This window comes from Puma concolor, chromosome D4 (assembly GCF_028749965.1).
Source record: "Puma concolor isolate L17-30 chromosome D4, mPumCon1.1.hap2, whole genome shotgun sequence".
NCBI lineage: Eukaryota > Metazoa > Chordata > Mammalia > Carnivora > Felidae > Puma > Puma concolor.
Genome location: NC_141679.1, coordinates 74392387 through 74414014, shown reverse-complemented (window position 1 = coordinate 74414014; position 21628 = coordinate 74392387). Strand labels below are relative to the sequence as shown.

General features: G+C 54.8%; 1 protein-coding gene across 9 annotated transcripts in view; it reads right to left on the bottom strand.

Annotated features, from left to right (window-relative positions):
* RGS3 (regulator of G protein signaling 3) overlaps positions 1–21628 on the bottom strand; it is a 140361-nt gene that overhangs the window by 15889 nt on the left and 102844 nt on the right. The window contains exon 1 of one of the 9 annotated variants that reach the window (XM_086683771.1): positions 17368–17713. The exons of 5 other annotated variants lie outside the window; for them this stretch is intronic. The gene's annotated coding sequence lies outside the window, so the exon portion shown is untranslated. Of the gene's footprint in view, positions 1–3023; positions 3267–16968; positions 17152–17181; positions 17315–17367; positions 17714–21628 lie in introns of those variants that run through there. 3 more of the 9 variants (XM_086683770.1, XM_025933084.2, XM_086683772.1) reach the window with 3 other exon arrangements.

Genomic DNA, 21628 nt, shown 5'->3' with positions numbered 1-21628 from the left:
AACCCCACACCTGACACCCCACAGTCTAAAAGCTAAAGTGCCAAATGGAAACCTGAAAGCCCCTTTGGCTTAGCTGTACACGGGTTCCCACCCTTCTCTCCTTGCTTGAATCTTCTGTCTGCTCTATCAAAAACGTGGTTGGTCATTTAGCGGGAGAAGGAGGAGAGGTAACCATGATTTTCTGGCTCCTATGGTGTGCCAGGGTCACGCCAGATTAAACACTCCTCTTGTATTGTCTTCCCAGCAGCCCCCTAAAGGAAGTGTCATGGTGTCCCTGTTAGTAAAGGAGGAGCCAGGCAGTCTCTGCCTTCATCTCGACCAACTCAAGTCCCAAGTCAGAGCAATCACAAAGTGATAGAAGCTTAGACCTGGCCAAAGGGTATCTTCTACCTGAGCTAAAGTTCTAAAAAATCCTATTCAAACCAGACTCGCTCTGAATATTGAGGTATCTCTCTCTCTCTCTTCTTTTTTAATGTTTATTTATTCTTGCAGGAGAGACAGAGTGTGAATGGGGGAAGGGGCAGAGAGAGAGGGGGACACAGAATCTGAGGCAGGGTCCGGGCTCTGAGGTGGCAGCACAGAGCCCGATGCGGGGCTCAAACCTACAAGCCACGAGATCGTGACCTTAGTCGAAGTCGGACGCTTAACTGACTGAGCCACCCAGGCGCCCCTTTAAGTATCTCTTTGAAACCAGTAAACTGGAATAAAATCAGAACTTCAAAATATTGCCCTATTTGGACTAAACAGATGTCCCAGGCACATGGGACCTCGCTGAGGGATCCTTCACCCAGTGATTTTCAAACTGTGTTTGGAGGAACCTCAGGAGTTCTGCACAGCAAAGAAAGCATTTCCTGTCTGACATACAACCCTCAGAACCCTTGAAGTTTTTGCTGGATTCCTACAGACTTCATTTGCAAAGGGAAAAATAGGGCCCTTGATGAAGTCCGAAAGGCAGCTTGCTCACAGGAACACTGGGGCTCGGAGAAGGCCAGGCGCGATAAGGCCACACAGGGGAAGCAGGTCTCGAGGCTGGGCTGGGCCCCTCATCACACTCGAGGATTTGGAATGTTGGAATGAGAACTATCTGGAATCCAGGTTTCACCCATCAAGAGGCCACAGCTGTCTCATGAAGGAGAAAGTGGCCACGCATTCCTGGCCACACGTGCACGTGTGTGTGCCCACACGCGCACGCGCGCGTGGACACTGGCTGAGAATCTGAGAGGTAAGTACTCCTAGAACATAGGTTAGGAGCTCTCATTGTAGAGACCGTTAATGTCCATTTGACGGATGACAATGCTGAGCGCAAACAGCAGTGACTTTCCCACTATGGCACAAGCTGCCCGGGACCGAAAGGTATGCCCAAAGCAGAGAAATCTTTTAAGCCCTGGGGAGTGTGTGACAGTGAAGCCCCAGCCAGGCTCGTATCTGGGAGTCCGTGGCCCCAGTGGTAGGGTGCTGCCCACACGTGTCAGGGGTCCCACTGACATCTGGAAGCACCAGGGATGTGAGAGCACAGTGTGGGTAAGAGCCACTGCCTGGGAGCGGGAAAGTGAAAGGTGTCCCCCCACCACGCCACCCCAGTGGAGAGGGAACTGAGCAAGGTAGCATGGAGGACCTCAGAGGACTCTAGGATGATCTGGTCAGGGTTTGGTTCTCAGGCACAGCCAAAGACCCTCTTGGGAAGGATTGTACCCTCCACCCAGGGACCCCTCAGACCCCAAAACGGCAGTGATCCCAAGTCCGCAGCACACAGAGGGGGAGGCTGAGGCCCAGAGAGGGCAAATCACACAGCGGGACTAGGGAAAGCCAGTCACTAAACCCTCCGGGTCTCAAGGTCTCCACCTATTAACTGAGATAACCAACATGCCCAAGTGACAAACCAGGAGAATATACCATAGAGAGTAAAAAGTTTTTTGTTTTTTTTTAAAGTAGGCTCCACGCCCAATGTGGGGCTTCAACTCAAAACCCCAAGGTCAAGAGCTGAATGTTCTACCCACTGAGCCAGCCAGGCTCCCCAAAAGTATAAAAGTCTTCAACGGGATACTGGTGGTGGTATCAGTGGTGACTAAACAGCGGATCTAAAGGGAAACGCTCAAGTCACGAACCTCAAATAGTGGCACATCTTGCCCATGGACCCCTGGAAGCAAACTTGGCCAAATACCCAGAATCAAAGTTGGTGATTGTGATGACAGGCCTCTCAGTCCAGAAATCTCATCTGGAAACTAAGGTCTGTGCTTTAGCTTCATCAGACTGTTCCCAGGGAGAAAGACAGCCCCCCTGCTGACTGACAGCCCAGCCCTGAACAGTGACCTAGAGACAAGTCCCCAAACACCCCCACCAATCCGCTGCTCCTGCTAGGCTGGTGTGGGAGCAAGGCCTCTGGCTCCTTCTTTCCAGCTCCGTTTCTGATCTCATTCCAGAGCAGCCCAGTCCTCCGCCCCTCACCCCACCCGCAGGGAAGCATTCTCCTCCAGAAAAACAAACAGCCAGCCCCCCCATTCACCCACATTCAGTCCCCCTCCCCCTGGGCCAGACCCCGCCCCCCCCCCCCCCCCCCCACCTGGAAGGACCCACAGAAGGAAGCAGCAACCCGTGCTCCTCAGGGCCTGGCACGGAGTGGCCCTGACGGGGTGGGGGGTGGGGAGGAGCAGGGGGCATTTCCCCTTTCCTGGGGGTGGGGGTGGGGGTGGGGGTGGGGCCGGGCCCTTCCCAGAGGTGACAGAGCCTGAGCCCGCCTACCCCTCCTACCCCTCCGAAAGCGCAGCCACAGACCCAAAACCAGAAATGCAAGTCAGCCAGCCTCTGCCAATCCTGCCCCAAACGGAGGCCAAACCAAACAAAGCCAGAAGGGGAAGTGCCCCTGTCCCCATCCCCCCACCCTCGCCCCAGGCAGCAGAGAAACCACCCAACGAGCTCTCAGGGCTCCCAGGGTGCCCAGGGAGCCGCGTTCGCATGTCAGTGGTGTCACCCTCCGGCTGGGCACCTCTGGCAAGCCTCTTGCCCTCTTGGCCCCATCTCCTCACCTGGAGCAGGGCCACGACATCACACTGGACTCAGAAGAGTCACACTGGCCCAGAAGAGGCATTTGATAACATGGCAGCTATCGTCAGTCCAGTCTTATTTTACAGATGGGGAAACTGAGGTCTCAGAAGCTAAGGGAATGACCTAAGAAATTGAAGGCTGATTTAGTATTAGCACTCATGTCTCCTGGCTTCGTTGGGCCCTTATACACAAGTATGGTGGACCCAGGAGTCGACACAAGTGAACACTACCTGAGGCCCCTCACCTGGGCCCCCCCCCCCCCCCCCCACACACACACACAGGGCAGATACACACAAAGAAGGACCTGAGCTCTCTGGTTCCTTCCTGTGCTCCAGGACCAGGTTTGTGTGAATGCCCAGATAGGTTTGGTCAGGCCAGTGTTCCTGGGAGAGCTGTGGTTGGGAGTGCCTTGGGGAAGGCAGGTTCTGGAGCAAATATAGGAAATCTCAGAAATTTCGGCAGGGGGGAGGGGTGGCAAGTGAAGGAATTAGGACAGAAAAAGAGATAAAGGTGAGAGCATGTCACAATGGATGCCAGATGCGGGACTGTCCTATGAGGAACAGAGTGACACCTGCAGAGCCCTGCTACGTCAGAACTGCTCCGAGCAGCAGCGTGAGCAGGGTATGGGGGTGGGGGAAGGGCTATGGGGACACGCATGCATACAAACACACAAGCGTTCGTTCATTCTCCAGGCACTGAGTAAGGCCCTGAGAGGACAGATGGGGACAAGTCAGACACAATCCCTGCCCTCAGTTGAGCAGAAAAAACAGAGGCTGGACAACTGGTCCTGGCGCGTCTGGTGAGTACTCTGACGGGGGAGGCAGCAGCAGCTGGCAAAACCCAGTTAGGCAGCTTTGCAACAGGTTGGGGTGATAAGAATCCGGCCACGGTGCTCCAGAGAGATCGGCCTGCTGGCCCAGGGCTTTGGGTCCACAGTGCCCTGTGCAGCTAGCTGTCCCCTTGCTGTGGGGAGTCTGTATCTCTCCCATCCATCACTTCTTTGGCTTGGCTGGACCAGTGTGAATTCTGTCCTTGTCTTGCCTGCTAGAAGCACACAGGAAATGAGCCAGGCCCTCCAAATGAAGCTGCTGTTTAGGATCTAATCAAACCCTGCCCCCAGTCCAATCCAGGACTCAGAACAGGCTGGGAAGGGTGGCAGGTAGGACTCCCAGAGCATCTCCTGGGCCCCAGAGCCCTCCCACCCCTATACCTGCTACTGGGGTAGGAGGGTGGCAGCGAGCTCCTGGAAGTGACTTGCCCAATGTCACACAGCTACTAAATGTGGAGCCAGGTCTGCTGACCCCAGAGTCAACCTGCAGCTCTCACTCTGAGATGACTCATCACATCCACCACAGATGCCGGGCTCTGTATCTGCCCTCAAAAACCACTTCCTGCACTGGCGCAGGAGGTGGGGGTTGAGAATTGGGGTTTGCCTTTGTCTCCGGGTCACGCTTACACAGCTAGGATTTTACAGATAGAGCGCTGGACATAAAGCCAGAAGACCTGGGCTGGAATCCTCCCTCCATCCTTTGCTAGCTGTGCGACCAGGATATCGCGTCTGGTTTTCTCAGCCATGAAATGGGCCATGAAGTGAGGACACTTCCTGCCACACGCCCCATCCCCCTCCCAGAGGGCTGAGGGGACCAAGTCTCAGAAAGGACAGGAAAGTGCTCTGTCAACTGGAAAGTCGCCAGAGAAAGGGAGAGGTTACTCGAATTCCTGCCCAGCGTCTCAGACCTCCAGGCTTGACTTTTGAGACGGGGTTGCTCCTTCAAGTTTGGCATGTTCTGGGCTCCTGAGCAGCTCCCTGGCTTCTGGGTCCCTGGCATGGTGCTGGCTTCCAGGAACCTCAGCTGCCTGGCCAACGCTTAGCTCCCCCATCCCAGCCTCGGTGCAGCTCCTCAGCCTGATTTCTTGACACGGAGAGGCTGGAGCCACCCCCGGCCCTGCCTCTGCCTGCCAGCTCAGGGCCTCCCGGCAGCTGTCCTCCTCTCCTGTCCCCAACCTGGCAGTTTTGGCACCGAACACAGAGGAGACAGATGACACCGTACAGTGGAGAGAGCTCTGGAGACTGAGCCCCACCGCACTCACTGGCTGGGTGACCTCAGGTATAGCCTCTCTGAGCCTCAGTTTCCTCAGCTGTAACATGGGATTCATAACAGCTCCCCGGTGCTGCAGGAGGCGTGCTGAGCTGGTGTGCACCCACAGCGTGGCACTGCGTGGCCACACGAAGCGCTGGAATGGCAGCCACGACCACTGCAGGACCACCCATCATCGACATCTCTCTCCTTGGATTTGCTCCCACCCATCTGACAACCCCATGAGGTCATGAGCCTCTTGGCCTGTCCGTGGGAACCTGTGCCAGGCTCCTGCCCCTCTCAGTCCTGCCTACTCCCTTGTGCACCCATCCGCTCCCCTGGGGTTCAGTCACCATCCGTGCCATCTTGCCACCCCCGAGCCCACACTGCTGGCTCCGACCTGTCTCCTGAGTCTAGATTCCAGAGGTGAGTGTTCACCAAGTACTCATGAAGCAGCGCTGCTCCAGAACACTGTCCTAGGCATTGTGGGCACAATGGGAAATGAGAGAGACACAATCCCTGTCCTGGGGAGCTTCCAGGCCAGAGAGGAAGGACTGACATGAGCCACATTGTCGGTCGGTCGCCCACAGAAACATGTAATAGATGCAAAGTGTGATCGCTGATGGGCAGGAAAACCATAGAGTGCCACAGGAGAGAATGCAGCGCCACGTGGGAAAGGTCACTCTGCAATGACACTGAGCCCCAGATCTGCTCGATGGGCAGGAGAGGGTTCACCAGGGACGCTTGTGCAGTGGGGGAAAGGAGGCCTGTGTGGCTAGAGCCCAGGCACAGAGATAGAGACCTCCCTCTGCACATCCCGCTGGTGCCCCCAGCTCAACATGCCTCACGCTGAATGCAAGTCCACTCGATCAATGATGCCACCGCCAGCTGCCGAAACCAGGGACCTGGGTTCCACCCTTTCTCCCTTTCCCTTCACTACCACCCCCACTACTCTGGCCAGCCACCAACATCTCCTGATTGTCCCTGGGAATATCTTCAGAATCACTCCCCCGGGGTAGGTTATGCATGTATGGGGTCAGGGAGTATACAGGAACTCTCTATACTTTCTTCTCAATCCCTAAAACTGCTCTAAAAACAAGGTGTATTAGCTTAGAAAAAAATAATTTCTCCACTCCCTCCACCTTCACCACCACCACCACCTCCCCCCAGGACACTGTCATCTCCCACCGGAATGGAAGCGGACCTCCCAGCGGCAGCCCAGACCCCTTTAATGGCCATGCCAGGGAGCCTTTTATGCAAATCTGACCCTGTCACTCCCCTGCTTAAAGCCCTGTCAAGGCTCCCCAATGCCCTCCAGGTAAGTCCCAATCCTGTAGCCCTGAGAGAGCCTGGGGTCTGTCTTCCTCTGACTTCACCTCCTACCACTACCCATCTTAAGTGTTTGATGAGAATGAATGGATGGATGAATGGATGAAGGAAGGAAGGAATGGGCAATCCAGTGAATGTCACAGGACCATCTAGACTCTTAGGACCTAAAGTATGGCCCCTGAACCAGCAGTAGCAACAGCAGCTGGAACCCCACATGAAAGAGAGAATCTTAAGGCCTCAACCGACAGCTCCTGGTTCAGAATCTGCCTTTTACCAAGATTCCGAGAGATTAATTTGCACATTAAAAATAGCACTGATCCAGACTATTGGTTCTCAAAAGAGAGGTACGCTTTAGAATCACCGGTGGAGCATTTTAAAAATATCTGTATCTGGGCTCAATTCCAGACTTACTGGATAAGATTCCCTGAGAGTAGAGCTGGTATCTTGACTTCTTTCTAATTCCACAGATAATTCTGGGGAGCAGCCCCAGTTAACAGATAAGGTGAGTGGGACCCAGGGAAGGGAGGCAATGTGCCCGAGGCCATACAACAGAATCAGGACGAGAATGCAGACCAGAACTTAGTGCAGGACCAGTCCCAACAAACACCGCTCCCGCCATAACAGAGGCCCACGCAGGAGAGGCATGACCTCAGCAGCCCCTCGTCCCCAGATAAGGAGCTGGCAAGCTCCCTCGCAAGCTACCCATTCGTGTTTCCTATTAACAGAGGCCCAAATCCAGGAGAGAAAGGAAGGAGGAATTTGAATACAGATGGATAATTCTCCATCCCTAAAGGATCCCACGACTACACTTGTGGGTCTGTTGGGGACTCAGGACGGCAACACATCACAACAGGGAGCATACCTATTGACTGAAAGCAACAGTGAGGCACAGAGGAGAAGCAGCTCTTCCAGTCCAGAAACTCGGGACGAAGCCAACACACAGGGAAGAAGAACCCTGAGGAATGAGAACTGAGGCGAACCCTCTTAGAAGCTTCCTTACTCTTGGTACTGCTACCTGGGTAAGCCAGAAGGACATGTCCTCAGGCCTGGACTTTGGTGCTTTGATGGGATGCCCGGCACCATCTTGCACGCCCAGCTTCTCACTGGGCAGGGAAAGCAGTTCCCGAGGTATGAGTTTCCAGGACGAAGCTCCCCTGTCCGCACCTTGCCAAGCTCCTTGCCTTGGGTCCCAGATGCCACTGCTTCAGTGCGTGGGGGTGGCCTGGATTGGTGGCCCCCCACAGCCCAAAGACCCCTGCCACACACCTCGGCCCTCTTCTCTCCTGAAAGCTGTAAGAGTGGAGAGCAGGGCTGTCCCAGCTGCTTCCTGTCCCCACAGGGACCCGTGCCTCCGTCAGGAGAGCGCCAAGCCCCGGGGGCCTCTCCTGCCCCCGGGCTCTCTGCTCAGAACCAGCCCCCTGAGGGTCCTGCCACCATTCCCCTTCCCACCTGGCACCCCTTTCTCTGCCCGGTCCACATGTGTGTCCGCATGGACTCACTTTCCTATTGCGTCCCCCTCCTCAAGTGCATCTCCTTCCCATCCTCTGGAGCCCAGTGAAATGCTCCTTGGGATGCCCTGGCTAGGGGGCTCTCTGTATTCCTGCCAGTGCCCAGCCTGCCCTGCTCTCGGGGTCCTGGGCATGCCCTGTTTTGGCTCATCAAGATCATGTCCCCGGCTCAGTCCCTCCCACGCCCACCCCCAGAGTTACTCAGCGAATACCTACAGATCTCCAGCCATGTGCCAGGGCCTGTGCGGGGCAAACAGTGACAAGACACCTTCCCTTCCCGGAAGGTGCTGATCTATGGGGCAGAGAGCCAGGTGAAGGACCCGCGTCAACCCCCCACACGCCCATCGCTCCCCCAGGGGGCTGTGGAAGCACAGAGGCAGCAGGAAAGTGGGGATGGCTCTTGGAGGAGGTAATGGGGACAGGGATGGGAGAGGATGTCCGGGCCAGAGACAGAGATAGCATGGAACATTCGAGGAAGTGCAGGTGGTTTCATGGAACAGAAGCATGGATATGGTAAAGAATTTGGACTTGGACTTGGACTTGGACCCTGAGAGCAGTGTTTACGTGCTGCTGTAGAGATAGGGGAGGTGGAGCCAGAGATGATGGAAACAGAAAACAAAGAAAAGGATATGGGGGAGAGAGGAAGAAAGAAACCATAAATTGAGTGTCTACCAAATGCCGACACTGTGACGGTTGCTTTCCATACACTCTTGCACCCCAGCAACCCTGTGTGGTAGGGACCATTGGCCCGATTTGGCAAATGAGGAAAATGAGACTCAGAGAGGTTAAGGTAACGTGCAAGATCACAAAGCAAGTGAGCAGAGGAGTCGAACTGAAACCATGGTCAGCCTGGCTCCAAAGCCCTTTCTCTTTCTACTACCCCATGGCCTCCTTTCCTCCTTTCTTGCCCCTTCACCGCCCTTCCTCACCCCCTCCCTCCCAAGCACCCATCTGGGCCAGGCACTGTGCTAGGCACAGTGAGCGATACCAGACTCAGGGGCCCTGCTCATACCACAAACTGCTGGAGACGGAGGGACAGGTGTCTGACTCGCCTGGCGGGGGGTAGGGTGGGGTAGAATTCCACACATCTGGTGACCTTCCCAAACCGTCTCCCTCCAGAGACCACTTCATGCGCGGGGTGAGCCAGAAGCATGTGGCTTCTCTGTGATATTCTATGCTGGGCTGATCAAACAAAAAAGCTCCGCCAAGCTGGGAGGACCCCAGGGAAGGGCACAAATAGCACTGTGGTCGTGAGACCAGGATTGGGAATCAGGCAGGCCTGGCGTCCAATCTCACTTCCTAACCCTGTGGCTGAGTCAGGGGGCACAGCAGTGCTCAGCCCACTGGGGGGCCCTCCCTCTCTACCGCTTGGCTCTCCCTCCTAGCAGGTACAGGGACCAACCCGAAATCTCAGGCTTCACTCCAAGCAACAGCTCTGAGAACAGAGGTGCCTTCAGAGCTGGGGGTCGTGGGTGGGGGAAGCCTAATGCTGGTGAAGAACTGAGGTCTGGAGACAGACAAACCCAGGTTCATGTCCTGACTCTGCCACTTCCTAGCTAGGTGCCTTTAACCTCTGGACAGGCTGCTTAACCGATTCAAGGTTCAGTTTTCTTATCTGTAAGTGGTGATGTAAGTCACGACTACCTACATCATGGCATTGTTGGGAGGTAATCCACATAGTAAGTGTTCAATGAACATTTCCAATTCCTGTAATCAGACTTATTACTGTCATCACAGAGATCACCAGTCTCCTACCTTGCATCCCACTCTGGGAGAGGACACTTGGCACATTCTTCCCCCTAAGATGGGGGCACTGTTATCTGTGCATTCCAGGGGAGGAAACTGAGGCCCGTAACAAAGGCCCTGGAGGCTGGAGAGGTAGCTGAGCCTGTGCTCGGTTTCCCCTAGGCTGGGTCAGTCTGGCTCCCTGTGTGGCCCAAGCCAAATCCCTCTCCTCTCCAGGCCACATGTTCTGGAGGGGGTCTGTCCAGCTCTGAATCTCAGCCAGCTTGGAGGAATCAGGGCTCAAGGTATGGTCAGGTCTCCTTGTGGGCACATGGAGGGCAGGAGGAGCAGAAAGCACCCCCTCTTCAGAGACCCCAATGCTTGTCTGTCCGCCCCAGTTCCTAAAATATTCTTCTTTCAGGGCCTTCAGTGCCGGGGCACTGGATGGGGGGAGTCGAGGGAGGAGACTCTTCCATTCCAGGATGCCAGAATGGGTATCTGGCCACAAGCCATTGGTGGTTACCTCCAAGGCCCTCCCCAGCACGCTGTGACCTCCACCCCTGCCTCTCTGAAGCAGACATGCTTTCTGTTAAGGGGTGATGTTGACGCTGGGTTTACCTGGGGTTGCAGTTCCAAAACCATCCTTCTGGCCTCCTCCTGGCCTGGGACTCTCTCTCTCATCTCCCTCACACGGACCTGATTATATTCCTCTCCTGCTGCAAACCCTTCTATCTCCCTAGGATAGTCCCAGCTCCTTACCCTGTGTGTTCGGCCCCTGCCACCTGACCTCCCGCCACGCCATTTCTCTTCCTCCAGCCAGTCTAAACTAGTTGTAGTTCCCCAAACACACTCCACTCTCAGGCACCTCGAAACCTCTCCTCACTGTACTTCCTACCTAGAACACCCTGCCCTCCCTTGTCCACCGGGAAAACTCCTACTGATCCTTCAAAATTGAGCTCACCCACACGTGTATTGTCCCCTCGATTGCCGACAAAGATGATGATGCCCTAGAGTGAGAGAGGATGGTGTTTTCATTAACTGGATAACCACCCTGAGAAAATGAGTCTTGACCTCACCATCCACCATACATAAGGATCTATTTCAAGTAGATTTTGGATCTAAATATGAAACATAAAACGACAGAATATCTGGAAAATAACATAGAACACACCCGCAACTTGGTAACAGGCAAAGAAACAGGATTCGATCGGCCCTCTCGGTAAAGAAAAAGACTGACAAGTTGGACTGCATTAAGAACTTCTGTACTTCAGAGGATACCCTCGTCAAAAGAATGAAAAGGTAAGACGCAGAGCAAAAGGTGATGTTTGCAATGTCTATATCCCACAATGAAAATATACCCAGAATATTTTTTAAGCTTCCACAAACCAATAAGAAAAAGACAGACAGACAACCCAATAGAAAATGTGGCGGGGGGGGGGGGGGGGAAGGGAGAGGAAGGTTACACGTGAACAGGTGCTTCACTAAGAGGTGGCCAATGAACATATGGAAAGGTCCCAAACCTCATTTGTCACCAAGGAAATGCAAATTAAAAAACCATATTTAGTTATCACAATATCTAATACTGGTTGGTGTGGTGGTGGTAAGGATGTGGAGTAACAGAAGCTCTCTCCTACACAGCTCAAAGAGGGCAATGGTGTCAAACCTGGGAAATTATATGATAGTATCTACTAAAGCTAATTATATACCACTTTATGACTCAGCAGTTGTAAACCTTAGGTATTTACCCAGCAGAAAAGTAGATACAGCCTATCAAAAGACATCTATCAGATTCTCCAGAGCAGTACTCTTCATTTTAAACTCAAGCTGGAAACAAGCCAAATGTTCATCACCAGGAGAAATGAATAAATTGCAACATCGTCACACAACGAAATATCCTACAACAGTGAGAAGGAACAAAATAAAACTTCATACAGTTACGTTGACAAGTCTCATCATCAAAATGCAGACCCAAAGAAGTCAGCATAAAAGAGTGCATGCTTGGGGCGCATGGGTGGCTCAGTTGGTTGAGTGTGTACAACTTCCGCTCAGATCATGATCTTGTAGTTCGTGAGTTCGAGCCCCAAGTCGGGCTCTGTGCTGACAGCTCAGAGCCTGGAGCCTGCTTCGGATTCTGTGTCTCCGTCCCTCTCTCTGCCCCTCCCCCACTCACACTCTGTCTCTCTCTCTCTCTAAAAAAATAAATAAACATTTTTTAAAAAGTTTTAAAAAGAGTGCATGCTTGGTGATTCCAGGTATACAAAGTTCAAAATCAGGCAACACTAATCAATGAGAGAAGGTCAGGACAGAGGTTATGTTTGAGGTGGTAGTGACTGAAAGGGGAGGGTGCAGGGGTATTTCTTGGGTACTAGAATATTCTATTTCTTGACCTGGAGAGTTTGTTCACTTTGTGAAAATTCATCAGCTGTATAGTTCCAACCATTTTGAAACTATGTTGCATTTCAACGGAGAAATTTATTTAAAGACAAACAAAAGCCCTCATCCTGGTGTCCCCCTGTTCCCTCCTTCCTCCATGAGCCCCTCTCCTTGGTGCACATCTCTGATAGCACATTCGGACTCCCCCAAAAGCCGCTGCACCACCTCCTGTTTCCAGAACACCAACTCCGTGTCAGACCCCACGCCAAGCGCCTCACTTCTCCCACATCATCTTGTTCAAGAACAGCCACCGTGAGGTGACACGCGAGTGGCACTCAGCCACTGCCACGACTCAGCGTTAGTGCACACGGAGCGCTTCATGCACACACATCATCTCATTCAGCCAGTGAGGCCGGGCCATTGTCTGAAGAGACTCAGGCAAGGAGAGAGAGGTTCAGTGTCTTGCCCAAGGGCACATAGCTGTACCACGCGTGGGAGAGCCTGTTCTCTCTCCAGTCCAGAGCCCACGCACCTGCACAAAGCACACTACACAGCCTCCCCCTGGGATTAGAAGGAACAGTGCCTGGACACACACAGGTGATTTCTGTGGCTAGGCGGGAACCGCGTCTACACTGCAGAAGGGTGGAGAGACCGGGACAGAGACCTGCTCTTTGGATGGACAAGCACCCATGCATCCAGACTCAGCCTCACCTCCTGCAGGAAGTTTTGCTGTGGCTCCCAGGCTGGGTTGGAAGCTTCCTCAGGGTTCCCCCTCCCCAAGTGTCCGCATCAGAGCTGTGTCGCTACCATCCATCACATGCCCATCGTTGGCACTGGATTGAAGATTGGGCCCTTTATGTCTATACCTCTAGTACCTGGCCGATGCATGGTACCTAGCAAGTATTTAACAAGTGTGGAAGGGAGGGAGGGAGGCAGAGCAGACAAGTTCAGAGCTGTTACTGAGTGAGATCAGCTGGGAACTCCATTAATCAAGGTCCGAGCAGTGATGGTTTCAGTGTCCTGGATGGGCATTGGTTGCAGCCCCTGACTTAAGGAGAAGCACGGCCACACGGCCTTCCATTCCATGGCCTTCCTCCCACCCCCGGCTGCCCCCACCTTATCTCCAAGGTTGTGGCCAGCCAGCTGGCTCCCAGAGGCTCTGCCCTGCTCTTTCTCCCCTCCCCCCATGTTCCCCCACCTTCTGCCACCGTGCCCGGAGAGCCTGATTCCACTATTGGCCTGAGGCTAACCCCACCAGGAGGTAACTGAGGACACCACAGAGAGCCCTGGCCACGCGGAGAAAGGCATGCCCGGTTCCAAATAACTTACTACACCCCCTGCCTTTCTAAGTTGGGAGCCGCTGACAGTTCTCCAGCAGCAGCCTGATCTATGGTGCCAGGTGCAAGCAGGCTGGCCCATCGCAGGCAAGGGAAGGGGACAAGCCCCGGGCCATCTGGAACAGAGAGCACACCTGGCAGCTATCCATACATCTGGAGTGATGGTCAAGGCCCACCGCCAGAGAAAGAGGGTAAGAGGGTCTCCTGGGAGCCCCCGCCCTCTCCTCTGTGCCTGGAGGCTCCGATCTGCCAAGCACCTCCTGGCCCCAGCACCCCTCTCCCCAGTCCTGCCCACCCCCACCCCAATCCCAGACGCCTGGGTGCAGCTGGCTGTGCAGGAGAAGGTGGCAGCTCCCTGGGGCTGAGCCTGGCTGGCCTGCTGTGAGTGGCTCCAGCCTCTCTGGGCTTAGCGGGCTGAGCCATAAGCAGCCTTGTTTATCCCTGGGAGGAATGACGGTTTTCCCTGAGCAATGACATCTTGGAAACGGCCTGGCTCCACAAACAACAACAAACGTCCCAGCCCTGGCCTGGGCTCCAGCCTGCATGAGAAGGCCTCTGACCAAAACTGCCTGAATAACAGGTTAGGGGCTGCTTTCCTGCTAAGCCAGACCCTGGCCTTGACCAGTAACGCTCAGAAGAGAAGAGGGTCTACAGAGACTCAAAGAACTGGGTGGCTGCAAGGTCCAGCTCCTGGTTGCTCCAAAGGGGAAACTGAGCCGGCGGGGGGGGGGGGGGGGTTGCGGAATTTTGCCTGAGATTATCCAGTGAGTAGGAGCTAGAATGTGCCTCAGTCTCTGGCCTGTTGGCCAAGCAAGAGCTTTCTCTGCTGCACACAGTTTTTCAGAGGAAAGCCAGGTTCTAGCTGGTAAGCCAGAGGGGTTCTAGAAAGGAATGTGTCACTGGGGAGTCTGAAAAAGGGGGGACATCAAGATGAAAGCCAGGTACTCTGAGTCATCCAGTTGGTGTGACACAGAGATTTGAGCTGGGGAACCGGAGACCTGGGTTCTCGTGCCCACTTGGCTGCTGAGTTTAACGTAACCTCAGGCAAGTCCTTCCTCCCCTGCCTCAGTCCCCTATCTGTCCAGAAAGCAAATGGACTCAGTCATCTCCAGGGCCTTGGGAAACTAAATGGGAAGAAGCTCTAAGAACCTCCAGGAACCCAGCTGGGCATGGGCACTCCCTCCTCAACTGTGCCTCTTCTGGGGAAGCCAGGCGGACCACTGGCTGAGAACCACCCTCACACAAAATCCCAGATCCACCTCCATGGTGGGGCCCCATCCCAAGGGGGCCCAAGCTCAGATCCAAACCGCTGCAGTCTGTGCAAAGGACCATGGACATTGCATTCAAAGCCGCCGGGGGGCGCCCCGGTGGCTCAGTCGGTTAGGCATCCGACTGCGGCTCTGGTCATGATCTCACGGTTCGTGAGTTCGGGGCCCACGTCCAGCTCTGTGCTGATAGCTCAGGGCCTGGAGCCTGCTTCTGATTCTGTGTCTCCCTCCCCTGCTCGCACTCTGTCTCTCTCTCAAAAATAAATAAAGATTAAAAAAAAAAAAAAAAAAAAAGCAGCCGGGGCTTCCCCTTCCATCCTCCATGGCCCAGACCCAGACCACGTAAACACCACCCAGCCCAGTATGACTCCTGGGTGGGCTCTCGAGACGGCGACCTCAGCCTCAGATAGGCTGAAAACAAGATTCTCCCTGTCCCACCTCCTGTCAAATCCCATCTCCCAACCCCTTGGCCCTGTGGCATCAAAATAGCCCCTTGGCCTCACACAGAAGCTAGGTCTCCTCCCAAGGGGCTCTGCACCAGGTCCTCAAGTTGATAGGGCCCACTATCTGCCACAAAGAGCGAGGAGGTGGGCAGAAGGAACTGACTTGGACGTCAGTGCTTGTCCTCAAGGAAAGCCCATCCTAGCCCTTTCCTACCATGTCCTGGGCCCCAGGCCCAGGGACTCAGAGATGAAGAAGACCTAATAGGACACGAAAGCAATCACCCTGGGTGCCACCGCCAATGGAGAGACAGGTTCCAACAGCAGTATCTGCTCTAGTTGTAGAAATTTGAGTTCTCCAGGATCAAGACCTAGACAGAAGAGATGGGCTTTCCAGGCAGCGGAGATACGCACAAAGGCAAGAAAGCTGGAGGGTAGGATGGTTTCACTGATACCAAGTACTATCATCAGAAGCCCCCGAAAGGATTTCTGGTTCGAGGCCCCGAAGGCTTCCCAACAGGGGGTCACTCGCCTCAGCTGCCTCCGTCTTCACTGTCCCCCTGGCTATTTCGGATGCCAGGCTGGGCCTGAAGCAAGCCCTGCTGTGGAACTTGGCTCCCTGAAGGGCCCGCCCCGGGCTAAGCCATGCCACGTGCTAGGGCTGGGGAAGAAGGGAGGTGCCCCTTGGCTGGGTGCAGAGGACTCCAGGGGTCCTGGTGGAAAGTTTGACTATGGCCGCAGTGCCCCAGCTGGGATCCACAGGCACTGGTGGGCAGGCACTGAAGCTCCTTCCTTCCTTCCAAGAGATGTACCCACTCCAGCCATCTCAAGAGAGGAGCCAGATAGTCCCCCGCCATAGGCCTGAGGGCAGCAGGATGTGGAAATTTTTCCGTGAAGGGGCCGGTGGCCCTGTACTTAATTAGGCATCTCAAGCCAGGAACGCGACATTCAGAGGGGAGGTACGCAGCTCAGGTAGGGTAATGGCACCCATGTATCCTGTCCTCACTGTTCCAGGAGACAGAAGTCCTCTATCTTGGTCCCGGCCAAAGACCTGCAGCATGGACATGGCCCCTTCCCAATCTGGACCATAGGCTCTTCCACAGCTCTAAGGTCCCGGGGCACAAAGGTTCTTCCTGGACACCTCAGGACAAGAGTAGAGATGTGGGGCTTCCAAGTTGATAAAAGAATTGGCCTCTGTCCCCTCATAGTGGCTAGCTCTGCGGGGTGAGCAGGTCTCTAACAATTACCCCCTCCCTACAGATCTCAACTGGAGCCAAGGGAGCAGGTGCAGGACCTTTCCCAAGAGGCTCAGGAGGCAGAGCATCCCTGCTTGTGTTTCCTGTGTACATTTCAGCAGAAGTCTATCGAATCGCAGCCAAGCCCCCCATTGAGATTGCCCTCCCCCAGACCACCTCCTTCCCAGACACAGAAGTAGGCAAAAGCAAACATCCCTGGTGCCTGGAATACGGTCAGCATCCCTGACAGGATCACCAGCATGGCTGGCTGAACGCGCCCTCTCCAGGCAGTGTCCCAACTTGTGGTCACCAAACATTCCTTTCTCCCAGAAAGAAAAGCCGGCAGGCCAGCCTGGAAGTGGGGAGCAGCACACAGTGGTAGAATAGCCCTAACCCTGCAGGTCTTCGACCCTGAGAAAGACAGACACGCACACACAAACGTGCGCGTGTGCGCGCGCACACACACACACACACACACACACACAGCTATCTCAGAGCATAATACACACGATTTAGTTGCAACATGCCATCAATGGCTGCCCTGGGGAGGAAACAATAGAAACAGGGGCATGGGGTGGCCTGGACAAGAGCCCCCCGCACACCACACACACACCCTGTCACCAAGGCACCTACCCAATTCACTCCGGCAGGGACCCAGGAGGCTCCTAGCTGCCGCTCCTGCCGGCCAGCCCGCCAGCCCGGTCTCCACTGGGCTCCTCCCGCAGGCGGGCGGGCAGGCGGGCGGCCGTGGCTGTGGCAGCTCCTGGCCGCCCGGCCGCCCGTGTCAAGCGGCTGCCTTCCCCAGACAGAGCTCCTTTGTGTCAGCAGAGCTATTTATGGACTTACCCAAGTTCCCCAGGGGAGCGATACCTGCTGGGAAAAGCTGAACCAAATGACCAGGTTCCACCTCCCACATCTAGGTAGCGTTTTCAAAACCCTTGCATCACTCGCCCCTCCTCCTCTTCCTCCTCCTCCTGCTTGCCCTCCTCCTCTTCCTCCTCCTCCTCCTCTTTCTCCTTTCCAGACACACACCCTGTCCAGCCGGCGGCTGCCGCTCTGGGTTTCTTTCTTCCATCAAGTAGAAAACTCTGATTTCCCAAGCCACTTTCATCCGAGGAGGAGAGCGGGATGTCTCAGGAAGCGTTCTAGTCCTCGGCCAGCCAGTCCTTGAGCCTGCGAGGGGCCCCGGCTCCCGGGTTACGTGCTCACACGCTCACGGGCCCTGACTCCCCTGCGCCCGTCCCCAGGGCCTGGGCTGGGCCCCCAAGTGCCTCCCTGGAGGGAGAGGCATCCATCACTCAAAACGGCGGCGGCAGCCCCGGGCACTGGGATCCGGAGCCGGGTGCACCCCACACGCATGCTGACGGCTCCCCCGGCTGGGGCAGTGCAAAGCCAGCAGCTGCTGCTCTGGCAGGATGGAGCCAATCGCCGGGGCTTCCCGTCACACCCCCACCCCCACACTGCTCGGATCCCGGAGCACCGCTGCAATTTAACTTGGGGGTCCTGCAGCCAACACTCCGCTGATTCCGAGAATGTCGCTGCCTTGGGATAGGGGAGCAACTGCTTCACTCAGCGCACAGCAGCACCCTCCAGTGTAGCTGGAGCTGAGCACTCTTGTATGTCAAATTCTGGGGAATCAGATGGGCCGAGAGCGTGGGGCTTCCTCCCCCACGGTACCATGGCTGGGAGGGGCACATTACAACAGTTCGGGAGTTAGGGCCACAAGTGAAGGAGAGACATCCCTTAACAGAGGGACCGTGGCAGGAGGGGGTGGGAGGCAGAAGAAAGAGCCTTGGACTAGGAGGCTGGGTATCACTGATCAAGTCCCTGTCCACCTCTGAGCCTTGCTTTCCGCATCTGTAAAATGGGGCTGACAACCCTTGACCTGCCCACCTGTGGGATTCAGAGAGCATTCAATGATCCCATGTCAGGCATTATTCCCAAAACGTGAACTCATTTAATTCTCACAGCACCTTGTGAGGCAGGGGCTATTACTGCCCCACTCAATGGACAAAGAATCTAAGGTCCAGAATGACAGCAGACAGCGCCCAAATAGAGTCAGAGCAGCTAGCTGGCTGTCCAGCCAGGATTGAACACCAGTCGGGCCAAGTCCAGGCTACCTGCTCCTATGGCCCTTGCAGAGTTCACCACTGCAGGAGGCTGCTTTGCCAGCACTGAGCTGTCTGATGTCGTGGCAATGGCCACTGCAGTTGGTTGTCTGATGTCAGCAATCGCGCTCTGGGTTATACGTGGGGCCAAGGCTGGGGGTGCCCATCCCACAGCAGCCCCAACCTGAAAATGCTTTACTGCCGGACAGGCAGGCACCCTGGGGCGTCACACGGAAAAACTGACAGGCAGAAGGAGCCCCTGTGTTCCTTTCTCACCTCACCCCGCCTTGGTGGCCCTGGGCTGAAGTGCTATCCTCTCCCTCTTACTCTTCCTGTGTTAGTCTCAATGGCTCTGAAAGTCTATCTATGCCCATCTCCCTGCCTCTGTCTCTGACTCCATTCCTGCCTTATCTCACACATACGAACATACGCATGCATGTGGGTGTAAGAAAACATCCTATATCAGGACCCACTTGGAACAGCCCTCATCTGAACAGGTCACTTACAGACTCCAACCAATACTTTGTCTTGTCCCTGGGGGCAGAGCCAAGGCAGCCCTTGCAGGGCCCAAGAACCTTCCAGATTGGAAGGCTATCATCCTATAGGCTCCTGGGGAGCAGGGCCCACCTCATTCTAGGAAACTAAGAAGGTGAGTCCAAAAGAGTGCAGTTCCAGTGGGGCTGACTAGTGCCCAGGGTGGAATTTCTGGTGCCTGAGATAATGTTGCTTAGGGTGGAGAGCCTGAATACAGGGTTCTCTAACATGAGAGGAGTCCCCAGGTCTCACCTGGGTCTTCACCTCTCAATCAACAAACTGTTCTGGAGCACCAACTACCCGCCAGGCTCTGTGCTGGGCCCTCGGGATGCAGTAGAGAACGGACAGACCGGGGCCCTGTACTCACAAAGTTCCTGAGGGAGACAGACGTCAGCCACACAGCCAGACTAGTGAGTTTGTAATTAGACACTGTGCCATCATGGGCAGAACAGCTCTGCCAGCCGAGGAAGCGGGGTCCAGAACAGATCCAGAATGTGTTCATCGATGCTCTGGACCACAAGGATAATGAGGAAAAGACCCAGCAGTTCAGCGCCCTGAGACCCAGGAGCCTGCCAGAGCAGGGGAGGAGAGCGCTTCTTGCCTAGGGGAGCCCACACAGCCACTGCTCTCTGCCTCTCCAGAGCTCCAGACACAAATCAGAGAAGCAGGTGGGCCTCCCGGTGTAGAGTCTGGGGCAGGAGAAGGAGTCATGGACACTCAGGCTACCTAAGCCAGAAAGGCCCTCGCAGGTTTCTCACTGCTATTCCCCATTTACAGACAGTGAAACTAAGGCCCAGAGAGGGAAAGTGACTTTTCCAAGGAAACAGAGAACCTGAGTGGCAGGGCTGGGACCAGGAATTAACTCTCAGTCCAGTGCTCCTTCCACTGCACCCCAATGCCTCTCAGATCTACATAAATGATGGTGCTGTTCAGCACAGGAGGAACTGGGGTCTAAGGAACGGCAAGATCTAGGTGGCCCACAGTTGCACCAGGATCGGCATCTGGGCACTCAGGGCCTGGGCCCCATTTATGGATCTACATATTTTATGTAACAAACATTGATTTGACACTTACTATGTGTCAGCACTGTTCAGAGCACTTGCCAATTATTGACTCATTAAACCTTCACAGCCCTATCAGAGATGATGTCTAATGGCCCCATTTTACAATTGAGTAAACAGAGGCAGAGAGATTATGAAACATTCTCAAGGTCACATACTAGTAAGTGCAGAGCCAGGGGTCAAGCACAGTCCACTGCGCAGGGCAGCCCTTGCAACAGACAAGCCCTCCAGCTATCCTGAGGAGCTGGCCGGCCATACGGCCCAATCATGCAGGCAAACTTCTCACTGTTCGGACAAGTTGGCAGGAGCTTCCAGGGCTAGGACCAGGGAGGGTCAGCAGGAAACCTGTGTGTATGCACCTCCCATTTCGGGGGCAGGGAGCAGCAGCCCCAGCCAAAGCCCAAGGCTCCAGAGAGGCCCCCAGGGAGACTCAGCAGCCCAGGCAACCCGGACAGGCCATTCCCCAGGGCCGCACCGCGGCCAGGTGTCCACCGGTTTCCCTTATTGCCTCCACTGCAACGTGCGTGGGGTTGTGTCCCCAAGACCTCATCATGAGCCCTGCACAAATGGAAACCCACCCCCTTCCTTTCTCCTGCAGACTCTACTTAAGGGAGGCCAAGTGTTGGCAATGCCCTCCTCAGGGAAAGGAGGGTACTTGCCAAAGGCTATTTAATAAGCTTCCCTGTCCTGGCTTCTGATCCAAAGTCCACTGAGATTTTTGTTCCGGGTTGCGAAGAAGGGTGATGCGGCTATGGCTGAAACCAGGCACAAGCCAGGGAGAGGTGTGGTCCCAGGAATTCCAGAGCATATGACGGACTAAGACCACCCCAGCCTCCACCAGCAGCTGCTCGGGCGTTCATTCTTCCCAGAACAGGAAGGAGCCAGACCTGTGCTCGGGTGTCGGGGCAGTGAAAGCCTGGGCTGGGGTATGCTGGCCCCACCTGCTACAGAGCCCTGCCTCTGCCCCAACGTACTATAAAAGAGGATGATGAGCCTGAGCTGCCTTAGGAAACTGTAGAATTATCTGTACACACCCACCCCACCCCAAGCTTTAAATCTGCTAACTCACTTAGGAATTTCTGGACTTTTACTCATTGGGTCTCCCATCCCTAGTTTATTTATTTATTTATTATTATTATTTTTTAACGTTTATTTATTTTTGAGACAGAGAGAGGCAGAGCATGAATGGGGGAGGGTCAGAGAGAGAGGGAGACACAGAATCCGAAACAGGCTCCAGGCTCTGAGCGGTCAGCACAGAGCCCGACGCGGGGCTTGAACTCACGGACCGCGAGATCATGACTTGAGCTGAAGTCGGAGGCCTAACCGACTGAGCCACCCAGGCGCCCCTTTTTTTATTTTTTATTTTTTTAAATTTTTTTTTAACGTTTATTTATTTTTCAGACAGAGAGAGACAGAGCATGAATGGGAAGGGTCAGAGAGAGAGGGCCCCTCCCTAGTTTAGAGGTCTACAGATTCCATTTGGAATGGCCCTCCCCACAGAAGAGTCAGCTAAGACCCATTTATTTGTTATTTCAGTGACCACTGAATCCCTACGTGCGCTGGAGCCTGTTCTCAGAATGGTGGACGCAG